The sequence below is a fragment of the Heterodontus francisci genome, chromosome 22, assembly GCF_036365525.1.
Source record: "Heterodontus francisci isolate sHetFra1 chromosome 22, sHetFra1.hap1, whole genome shotgun sequence".
Taxonomy (NCBI): Eukaryota; Metazoa; Chordata; class Chondrichthyes; order Heterodontiformes; family Heterodontidae; genus Heterodontus; species Heterodontus francisci.
The window spans coordinates 38,359,582-38,370,911 of NC_090392.1; the positions used below are offsets into that span (position 1 = coordinate 38,359,582).

The 11,330-nt window shown below is 44.1% G+C and overlaps 3 non-coding genes across 3 annotated transcripts; all 3 read right to left on the reverse strand.

Annotated features, from left to right (window-relative positions):
- Positions 1–709: 709 nt before the first annotated feature.
- On the reverse strand, positions 710–782 carry trnal-caa (transfer RNA leucine (anticodon CAA)). Its single transcript has one exon. It is a non-coding gene; the product is annotated as a tRNA-Leu (tRNA).
- Positions 783–4,188: 3,406 nt separating this feature from the next.
- Positions 4,189–4,261, reverse strand: trnav-cac (transfer RNA valine (anticodon CAC)). Its single transcript has one exon. It is a non-coding gene; the product is annotated as a tRNA-Val (tRNA).
- A 6,996-nt stretch (positions 4,262–11,257) lies between these two features.
- On the reverse strand, positions 11,258–11,330 carry trnav-aac (transfer RNA valine (anticodon AAC)). Its single transcript has one exon. It is a non-coding gene; the product is annotated as a tRNA-Val (tRNA).

The following is an 11,330-nucleotide window of genomic DNA, read 5'->3' on the forward strand; positions in this document are numbered from 1 at the left end:
GCATGTTAAGAGCTGCGTTTTCAAGGTGCTTAAGACACCAAGAATCTGCCGCAGCAGTGGTTAAATTGAAAAGGATTTTTACCCCTTTTACCCAAAAAGAAATGTTCAGGAGGAGCATTTTCCCCAAACTTGTTTCCACCGGAAATTCATCATTGCAACTCAAAGAAACTTTCAGTCACTTGGGTGTTCTGTCCGAGCTGCTCGAAGGTTTAGTGGCCCGGATATCATGTGCCTACGTTTTGCTGAGCCTGTGCTTGGTTTCTGGGGAGATTTGGCCCGGGTTGTGCTATTTTACCTCCCTGAGATGGCCAGTAACCTGTTGATTGAGGCAGCAGACCCCTCTTGCTGCTAGCAGCGAGTAATTGGACAGTGCGGGTCAAAATATTGCGGCGTGCCCCTGTCTCAACGAATGTGGAGCTGGTGATAGTGAATTGCTGATGTGCTTTTGCCTCGTCTGAAATGAGACTTAGATCAGCTGTGACTTAGCAAGCTCGTGTTGCAGTTTTCTATTCTAATCTGAGCCAAATGAAGTGCAAGTGCTAGGTTTTGAGGAACTTTCTGCAGCATCAGGACAAGAAAGAGGAGCGATTGCAAGGCATTGTGCACACAATGTGCAAGAGAAATAGGACTTTGAGAAATTGTGTTGTGTTGATGGGGAATGTCAATGATTGCATATATCGTGGTCAGAAGTTTGGGTTTGTTTCGAAAACGTTTCAGCCCAGTTTCGAACTGGGGACCTTTTGCATTTGAGACAAACGTGATCACCACTACACTACAGAAACTCAGCACGGTTGCAGGGCTGAGGAAGCTGCAAGTATTGTTAAACTATACAGTCATGATCTATTTGTGGTGCTTGTTTCATTGAAATGCAATTCCACTGTGACATTTCGCAAGGCTGCAGAGGTATTGACCCAGCAATGGACGCTCAGCAGTGCACAACACATTGCCAGGCCATTCAGGCCATCGTACCATTGCCACTTTTTTCAAAGACTTGCCAGTTGGGCCCACTTCCTTCGCCCTGCTTTTGTTTGCCTCTCCTTTCATGCAATTATCCAATTCCCTTTTTTGTAAACTCTCACTTAAGAAACTAAGTTTGGAAGAGGTGCAGCAGCTGCTGCAGTGTCAATGCACAGTGTGCCATCATTGACAAGATTCCCTTCCCCAACCACTCCAAGACATCCACTTGGGATTCTTGCCAAGTTCTGGATTTCATTTCTCATTATTTACTGATTGCACTGACACATATTTGTGCTTTTAAACTCTTTATTTTTATCAAATGCGTCCTTATTTTGCTGATTTGCAACATACAATGTGATTACCCGAGCAGTAGAATGCGTAACAGAGGCAGTTAAATAATGGGGGCGAAGCTTCGCTACAGCTATATAATGTCCTGGTTCGACCCCACCTGGAGTACTCTGCATAGTTCTGGCCATTCCACTTTATAAAGTATACAAATTGGCCTTGGTATACAGGGCAGTTCAGATCCAGCAGAATGTTTTCAGAGTTCAAATGGTTAGATTAGGAAGCCATGTCCCCGCTTCCACAGAGACAGCTGTTGGTTTCCACCTGGTGCCTCACTTGCTTCTGAATTTCAAGGTGTAGAATGAAATCAAGCAACGTAACCCAAGTTTGCAATGCATTCCATGCAATCATCAACCACATCATTCCCGTCTTCCTCACCTTAGCTGCACAGCCCCTAAACGTTGCAATCCACGTCACACAGGATTTGTTCCAGGATTAAACTTTCGGTAGGATTATATTAATATCTGTGCCCGCATCTTGAAATGAGATTCTCAGCGATATCCAACACAAATTGAATTGTATAGATGACAGGCAAATACAGGAAAACAGGTCAGTATGCAACACAATCCCATGGTGCCTATTTTCAGATGCACAATATTCATCTTTTCCAGCAAATGAAAGAATTTTTCAGTGAATCATTTGTAAAGTCAGTGTTAATGGCATTTGTGCCTTTCTTTCTTCTCGTTTTGCAACATACTGGCGCCTAAATCCAATTAATGTATATCCATGTTTATTGGGGAGACCAAACGCAGACTGGGTGATCGCTTTGCGGAACCCGTCCGCTCAGTCCGCAAGCAGGACCCTGAGCTTCTGGTTGCTTGCCATTTCAAGACTCCCCGCTGCTCTCATGCTCACATTTCGATCCTGGGCTTGCTGTCGTGTTCAAGTGAACAACAACGCAAGCTCGAAAAACAGCATCTCGTTGACCGATTAGTTTAGTTTCGTGATGCAGCACTGAAACAGGCCCTTCGGCCCACCGAGTCTGTGCCGACCATCGACCACCCATTTATGCTAATCCTACACGAATTCCATATTCCTACCACATCCCCACCTTCCCTATATTTCCCTACCACCTACCTTTACTAGGGGCAATTGGGAATGGCCAATTAACCTATCAACCAGCAAGTCTTTGGCATGTGGGAGGAAACCGGAGCACCTGGAGGAATCCCACGCAGACACAGGGAGAACTTTCAAACACCACACAGGCAGTGCCCAGAATTGAAACCGGGTCGCTGGAGCTGTGAGGCTGCGGTGCTAACCACTGCACACGAGAGCGTGCCGGACTGAATATTGAGTTCAATAATTTCAGATCATGACGGGCCCCCCATTTTACTTTCACTTTTTGTTATTTTTCTTTTTTACATTTTTTCCATTTTTTTGTATGTTTATTTTATTTCATCTTAGTTTGTTCAGTTTACTTACCCACTGTTTTGTTTTGATGTTTGTACTTGCTGCTGTTCAATTTTCAGTCCATTAACAGTCCTATCTGTACGAATGCTCTGTCTTTCAACACAGCAGTAACATATTGTTTGCCTTTGCTCCATGACCTTCTGGTCAGCTATTCTGTGGCCTTGCCCAATCTGCACCTTCTCCTTTGTTATCTCTTGCTCCACCCCCGCTTTACTTGCTTCTAACCTTTGACTTTTCTAATATTTGCCAGTTCTGAAGAAGGGTCACTGAGCCGAAATGTTAACTCTGCTTCTCTCTCCACAGATGCTGCCAGACCTGCTGAGTATTTCCAGAATTTCTTGTTTTTATTTCAGATTTCCAGCATCCACAGTATTTTGCTTTTATTCATGTATATTCTTCCTCAGTTCAATATGAAGGAGCGGGTTGATATTGAGCGGAGCCGCAGTGCATCTCATTTTCAACGCCACCTTGTTAGTTTTCCTGTTACTCGCCGAATGAAGAACAATACAAAGTGATAATTTGGCACGTCTGCCTGTTTCCTTAGCTTCAGTTACAGAATCAGCTGTGTCCGTCTTTAAGGGAGGCAAAGTACTCTTCGAGCTCTGCGTGACGCTGAATAGTTATGTTAATCTGCATCAATAAACCCAGGTATGTCTCTGTTACTGACTGAACAAAACGCTAATAAGTCTGTGAGCGACTGTCATAACTTAAATAGCTTTTTCCCCTCTGCGTGTCATGAACCTTTACCCCTTGTCATAATTGCGGCTGCATGTTAAGAGCTGCGTTTTCAAGGTGCTTAAGACACCAAGAATCTGCCGCAGCAGTGGTTAAATTGAAAAGGATTTTTACCCCTTTTACCCAAAAAGAAATGTTCAGGAGGAGCATTTTCCCCAAACTTGTTTCCACCGGAGATTCATCATTGCAACTCAAAGAAACTTTCAGTCACTTGGGTGTTCTGTCCGAGCTGCACGAAGGTTTAGTGGCCCGGATATCATGTGCCTACGTTTTGCTGAGCCTGTGCTTGGTTTCTGGGGAGATTTGGCCCGGGTTGTGCTATTTTACCTCCCTGAGATGGCCAGTAACCTGTTGATTGAGGCAGCAGACCCCTCTTGCTGATAGCAGCGAGTAATTGGACAGTGCGGGTCAAAATATTGCGGCGTGCCCCTGTCTCAACGAATGTGGAGCTGGTGATAGTGAATTGCTGATGTGCTTTTGCCTCGTCTGAAATGAGACTTAGATCAGCTGTGACTTAGCAAGCTCGTGTTGCAGTTTTCTATTCTAATCTGAGCCAAATGAAGTGCAAGTGCTAGGTTTTGAGGAACTTTCTGCAGCATCAGGACAAGAAAGAGGAGCGATTGCAAGGCATTGTGCACACAATGTGCAAGAGAAATAGGACTTTGAGAAATTGTGTTGTGTTGATGGGGAATGTCAATGATTGCATATATCGTGGTCAGAAGTTTGGGTTTGTTTCGAAAACGTTTCGGCCCAGTTTCGAACTGGGGACCTTTTGCATGTGAGACAAACGTGATCACCACTACACTACAGAAACTCAGCACGGTTACAGGGCTGAGGAAGCTGCAAGTATTGTTAAACTATACAGTCATGATCTATTTGTGGTGTTTGTTTCATTGAAATGCAATTCCACTGTGAGACTTTGCAAGGCTGCATGGGTATTGACCCAGCAATAGACGCTCAGCAGTGCACAACACATTGCCAGGCCATTCAGGCCATCGTACCATTGCCACTTTTTTCAAAGACTTGCCAGTTGGGCCCACTTCCTTCGCTCTGCTTTTGTTTGCCTCTCCTTTCATGCAATTATCCAATTCCCTTTTTAGTAAACTCTCACTTAAGAAACTAAGTTTGGAAGAGGTGCAGCAGCTGCTGCAGTGTTAATGCACAGTGTGCCATCATTGACAAGATTCCCTTCCCCAACCACTCCAAGACATCCACTTGGGATTCTTGCCAAGTTCTGGATTTCATTTCTCATTATTTACTGATTGCACTGACACATATTTGTGCTTTTAAACTCTTTATTTTTTATCAAATGCGTCCTTATTTTGCTGATTTGCAACATACAATGTGATTACCCTAGCAGTAGAATGCGTAACAGAGGCAGTTAAATAATGGGGGCGAAGCTTCGCTACAGCTATATAATGTCCTGGTTAGACCCCACCTGGAGTACTCTGCATAGTTCTGGGCATTCCACTTTATAAAGTATACAAATTGGCCTTGGTATACAGGGCAGTTCAGATCCAGCAGAATGTTTTCAGAGTTCAAATGGTTAGATTCGGAGGCCATGTCCCCGCTTCCACAGAGACAGCTGTTGGTTTCCACCTGGTGCCTCACTTGCTTCTGAATTTCAAGGTGTAGAATGAAATCAAGCAACGTAACCCAAGTTTGCAATGCATTCCATGCAATCATCAACCACATCATTCCCGTCTTCCTCACCTTAGCTGCACAGCCCTCTAAACATTGCAATCCACGTCACACAGGATTTGTTCCAGGATTAAACTTTCAGTAGGATTATATTAATATCTGTGCCCGCATCTTGAAATGAGATTCTCAGCGATATCCAACACAAATTGAATTGTATAGATGACAGGCAAATACAGGAAAACAGGTCAGTATGCAACACAATCCCATGGTGCCCATTTTCAGATGCACAATATTCATCTTTTCCAGCAAATGAAAGAATTTTTCAGTGAATCATTTGTAAAGTCAGTGTTAATGGCATTTGTGCCTTTCTTTCTTCTCGTTTTGCAACATACTGGCGCCTAAATCCAATTAATGTATATTCATGTTTATTGGGGAGACCAAACGCAGACTGGGTGACCGCTTTGCGGAACCCGTCCGCTCAGTCCGCAAGCAGGACCCTGAGCTTCTGGTTGCTTGCCATTTCAAGACTCCCCGCTGCTCTCATGCTCACATCTCTATCCTGGGCTTGCTGTAGTGTTCCAGTGAACAACAACGCAAGCTCGAAAAACAGCATCTCGTTGACCGATTAGTTTAGTTTCGTGATACAGCACTGAAACAGGCCCTTCGGCCGACCGAGTCTGTGCCGACCATCGACCACCCATTTATACTAATCCTACACGAATTCCATATTCCTACCACATCCCCACTTTCCCTATATTTCCCTACCACCTACCTTTACTAGGGGCAATTGGGAATGGCCAATTAACCTATCAACCAGCAAGTCTTTGGCATGTGGGAGGAAACCGGAGCACCCGGAGGAATCCCACGCAGACACAGGGAGAACTTGCAAACACCACACAGGCAGTGCCCAGAATTGAAACCGGGTCGCTGGAGCTGTGAGGCTGCGGTGCTAACCACTGCACACGAGAGCGTGCCGGACTGAATATTGAGTTCAATTATTTCATATCATGACGGGCCCCCCATTTTACTTTCACTTTTTGTTATTTTTCTTTTTTACATTTTTTACATTTTTTTGTATGTTTATTTTATTTCATCTTAGTTTGTTCAGTTTACTTACCCACTGTTTTGTTTTCATGTTTGTACTTGCTGCTCTTCAATTTTCAGTCCATTAACAGTCCTATCTGTACGAATGCTTTGTCTTTCAACACACCATTAACATATTGTTTGCCTTTGCTCCATGACCTTCTGGTCAGCTATTCTGTGGCCTTGCCCAATCTACACCTTCTCCTTTGTTACCTCTTGCTCCACCCCCGCTTTACTTGCTTCTAACCTTTGACTTTTCTAATATTTGCCAGTTCTGAAGAAGGGTCACTGAGCCGAAATGTTAACTCTGCTTCTCTCTCCACAGATGCTGCCAGACCTGCTGAGTATTTCCAGAATTTCTTGTTTTTATTTCAGATTTCCAGCATCCACAGTATTTTGCTTTTATTCATGTATGGTCTTCCTCAGTTCAATATGAAGGAGCGGGTTGATATTGAGCGGAGCCGCAGTGCATCTCATTTTCAACGCCACCTTGTTAGTTTTCCTGTTACTCGCCGAATGAAGAACAATACAAAATGATAATTTGGCACGTCTGCCTGTTTCCTTAGCTTCAGTTACAGAATCAGCTGTGTCCGTCTTTAAGGGAGGCAAAGTACTCTTCGAGCTCTGCGTGACGCTGAATAGTTATGTTAATCTGCATCAATAAACCCAGGTATGTCTCTGTTACTGACTGAACAAAACGCTAATAAGTCTGTGAGCGACTGTCATAACTTAAATAACTTTTTCCCCTCTGCGTGTCATGAACCTTTACCCCTTGTCATAATTACGGCTGCATGTTAAGAGCTGCGTTTTCAAGGTGCTTAAGACACCAAGAATCTGCCGCAGCAGTGGTTAAATTGAAAAGGATTTTTGCCCCTTTTACCCAAAAAGAAATGTTCAGGAGGAGCATTTTCCCCAAACTTGTTTCCACCGGAGATTCATCATTGCAACTCAAAGAAAGATTCAGTCACTTAGGTGTTCTGTTCGAGCTGCTCGGAGGTTTAGTGACCCGGATATCATGTGCCTACGTTTTGCTGAGCCTGTGCTTGGTTTATGGGGAGATTTGGCCCGGGTTGTGCTTTTTTACCTCCCTGAGATGGCCAGTAACCTGTTGATTGAGGCAGCAGACGCCTCTTGCTGCGAGCAGCGAGTAATTGGATAGTGCGGGTCAAAATGTTGCGGCGTGCCCCTGTCTCAACGAATGTGGAGCTGGCGAAAGTGAATTGCTGATGTGCTTTTGCCTCGTCTGAAATGAGACTTAGATCAGCTGTTACTTAGCAAGCTCGTGTTGCAGGTTTCTATTCTAATCTGAGCCAAATGAAGTGCAAGTGCTAGGTTTTGAGGAACTTTCTGCAGCATCAGGACTAGAAAGAGGAGCGATTGCAAGGCATTGTGCACACAATGTGCAAGAGAAATAGGACTTTGAGAAATTGTGTTGTGTTAATGGGGAATGTCAATGATTGCATCTCTCGTGGTCAGAAGTTTGGGTTTGTTTCGAAAATGTTTCTGCCCAGTTTCGAACTGTCGACCTTTTGTGTGTTAGACAAACGTGGTCACCACTACACTACAGAAACTCAGCACGGTTGCAGGGCTGAGGAAGCTGCAAGTATTGTTAAACTATACAGTCATGATCTATTTGTGGTGCTTGTTTCATTGAAATGCAATTCCACTGTGACATTTTGCAAGGCTGCAGAGGTATTGACCCAGCAATGGACGCTCAGCAGTGCACAACACATTGCCAGGCCATTCAGGCCATCGTACCATTGCCACTTTTTTCAAAGACTTGCCAGTTGGGCCCACTTCCTTCGCTCTGCTTTTGTTTGCCTCTCCTTTCATGCAATTATCCAATTCCCTTTTTTGTAAACTCTCACTTAAGAAACTAAGTTTGGAAGAGGTGCAGCAGCTGCTGCAGTGTTAATGCACAGTGTGCCATCATTGACAAGATTCCCTTCCCCAACCACTCCAAGACATCCACTTGGGATTCTTGCCAAGTTCTGGATTTCATTTCTCATTATTTACTGATTGCACTGACACATATTTGTGCTTTTAAACTCTTTATTTTTGATCAAATGCGTCCTTATTTTGCTGATTTGCAACATACAATGTGATTACCCGAGCAGTAGAATGCGTAACAGAGGCAGTTAAATAATGGGGGCGAAGCTTCGCTACAGCTATATAATGTCCTGGTTAGACCCCACCTGGAGTACTCTGCATAGTTCTGGGCATTCCACTTTATAAAGTATACAAATTGGCCTTGGTATACAGGGCAGTTCAGATCCAGCAGAATGTTTTCAGAGTTCAAATGGTTCGATTCGGAGGCCATGTCCCCGCTTCCACAGAGACAGCTGTTGGTTTCCACCTGGTGCCTCACTTGCTTCTGAATTTCAAGGTGTAGAATGAAATCAAGCAACGTAACCCAAGTTTGCAATGCATTCCATGCAATCATCAACCACATCATTCCCGTCTTCCTCACCTTAGCTGCACAGCCCCCGAAACATTGCAATCCACGTCACACAGGATTTGTTCCAGGATTAAACTTTCAGTAGGATTATATTAATATCTGTACCCGCATCTTGAAATGAGATTCTCAGCGATATCCAACACAAATTGAATTGTATAGATGACAGGCAAATACAGGAAAACAGGTCAGTATGCAACACAATCCCATGGTGCCTATTTTCAGATGCACAATATTCATCTTTTCCAGCAAATGAAAGAATTTTTCAGTGAATCATTTGTAAAGTCAGTGTTAATGGCATTTGTGCCTTTCTTTCTTCTCGTTTTGCAACATACTGGCGCCTGAATCCAATTAATGTATATTCATGGAATGTACATTCTTTCCACAGATGCTGCCAGACCTGCTGAGTGAATCCAGCATTTCTTGTTTTTGTTTCAGATTTCCGGCATCCGCAGTATTTTGCTTTTATATTAATGTATATTCATGTTTATTGGGGAGACCAAACGCAGACTGGGTGATCGCTTTGCGGAACACGTCCGCTCAGTCCCCAAGCAGGTCCCTGAGCTTCTGGTTGCTTGCCATTTCAAGACTCCCCGCTGCTCTCATGCTCACATCTCTATCCTGGGCTTGCTGTAGTGTTCAAGTGAACAACAACGCAAGCTCGAAAAACAGCATCTCGTTGACCGATTAGTTTAGTTTCGTGATGCAGCACTGAAACAGGCCCTTCGGCCCACCGAGTCTGTGCCGACCATCGACCACCCATTTATACTAATCCTCCACGAATTCCATATTCCGACCACATCCCCACTTTCCCTATATTTCCCAACGACCTACCTTTACTAGGGGCAATTGGGAATGGCCAATTAACCTATCAACCAGCAAGTCTTTGGCATGTGGGAGGAAACCGGAGCACCCGGAGGCATCCCACGCAGACACAGGGAGAACCTGCAAACACCACACAGGCAGTGCCCAGAATTGAAACCGGGTCGCTGGAGCTGTGAGGCTGCGGTGCTAACCACTGCACACGAGAGCGTGCCGGACTGAATATTGAGTTCAATAATTTCAGATCATGACGGGCCCCCCATTTTACTTTCACTTTTTGTTATTTTTCTTTTTTACATTTTTTACATTTTTTTGTATGTTTATTTTATTTCATCTTAGTTTGTTCAGTTTACTTACCCACTGTTTTGTTTTCATGTTTGTACTTGCTGCTGTTCAATTTTCAGTCCGTTAACAGTCCTATCTGTACTAATGCTTTGTCTTTCAACACACCATTAACATATTGTTTGCCTTTGCTCCATGACCTTCTGGTCAGCTATTCTGTGGCCTTGCCCAATCTACACCTTCTCCTTTGTTATCTCTTGCTCCACCCCCGCTTTACTTGCTTCTAACCTTTGACTTTTATAATATTTGCCAGTTCTGAAGAAGGGTCACTGAGCCGAAATGTTAACTCTGCTTCTCTCTCCACAGATGCTGCCAGACCTGCTGAGTATTTCCAGAATTTCTTGTTTTTATTTCAGATTTCCAGCATCCACAGTATTTTGCTTTTATTCATGCATATTCTTCCTCAGTTCAATATGAAGGAGCGGGTTGATATTGAGCGGAGCCGCAGTGCATCTCATTTTCAACGCCACCTTGTTAGTTTTCCTGTTACTCGCCGAATGAAGAGCAATACAAAGTGATAATTTGGCACGTCTGCCTGTTTCCTTAGCTTCAGTTACAGAATCAGCTGTGTCCGTCTTTAAGGGAGGCAAAGTACTCTTCGACCTCTGCGTGACGCTGAATAGTTATGTTAATCTGCATCAATAAACCCAGGTATGTCTCTGTTACTGACTGAACAAAACGCTAATATGTCTGTGAGCGACTGTCATAACTTAAATAACTTTTTCCCCTCTGCGTGTCATGAACCTTTACCCCTTGTCATAATTGCGGCTGCATGTTAAGAGCTGCGTTTTCACGGTGCTTAAGACACCAAGAATCTGCCGCAGCAGTGGTTAAATTGAAAAGGATTTTTGCCCCTTTTACCCAAAAATAATGTTCAGGAGGAGCATTTTCCCCAAACTTGTTACCACCGGAGATTCATCATTGCAACTCAAAGAATGTTTCAGTCACTTGGGTGTTCTGTTAGAGCTGCTCGGAGGTTTCGTGACCCGGATATCATGTGCCTACGTTTTGCTGAGTCTGTGCTTGGTTTATGGGGAGATTTGGCCCGGGTTGTGCTATTTTACCTCCCTGAGATGGCCAGTAACCTGTTGATTGAGGCAGCAGACCCCTCTTGCTGCGAGCAGCGAGTAATTGGACAGTGCGGGTCAAAATATTGTGGCGTGCCCCTGTCTCAACGAACGTGGAGCTGGCGAAAGTGAATTGCTGATGTGCTTTTGCCTCGTCTGAAATGAGACTTAGATCAGCTGTTACTCAGCAAGCTAGTGTTCCAGGTTTCTATTCTAATCTGAGCCAAATGAAGTGCAAGTGCTAGGTTTTGAGGAACTTTCTGCAGCATCAGGACAAGAAAGAGGAGCGATTGCAAGGCATTGTGCAAGAGAAATAGGACTTTGAAAAATTGTGTTGTGTGAATGGGGAATGTCAATGATTGCATAGATCATGGTCAGAAGTTTGGGTTTGTTTCGAAAATGTTTCTGCCCAGTTTCGAACTGGGGTCCTTGTGCGCGTTAGACAAACGTGATCACCACTACACTACAGAAAC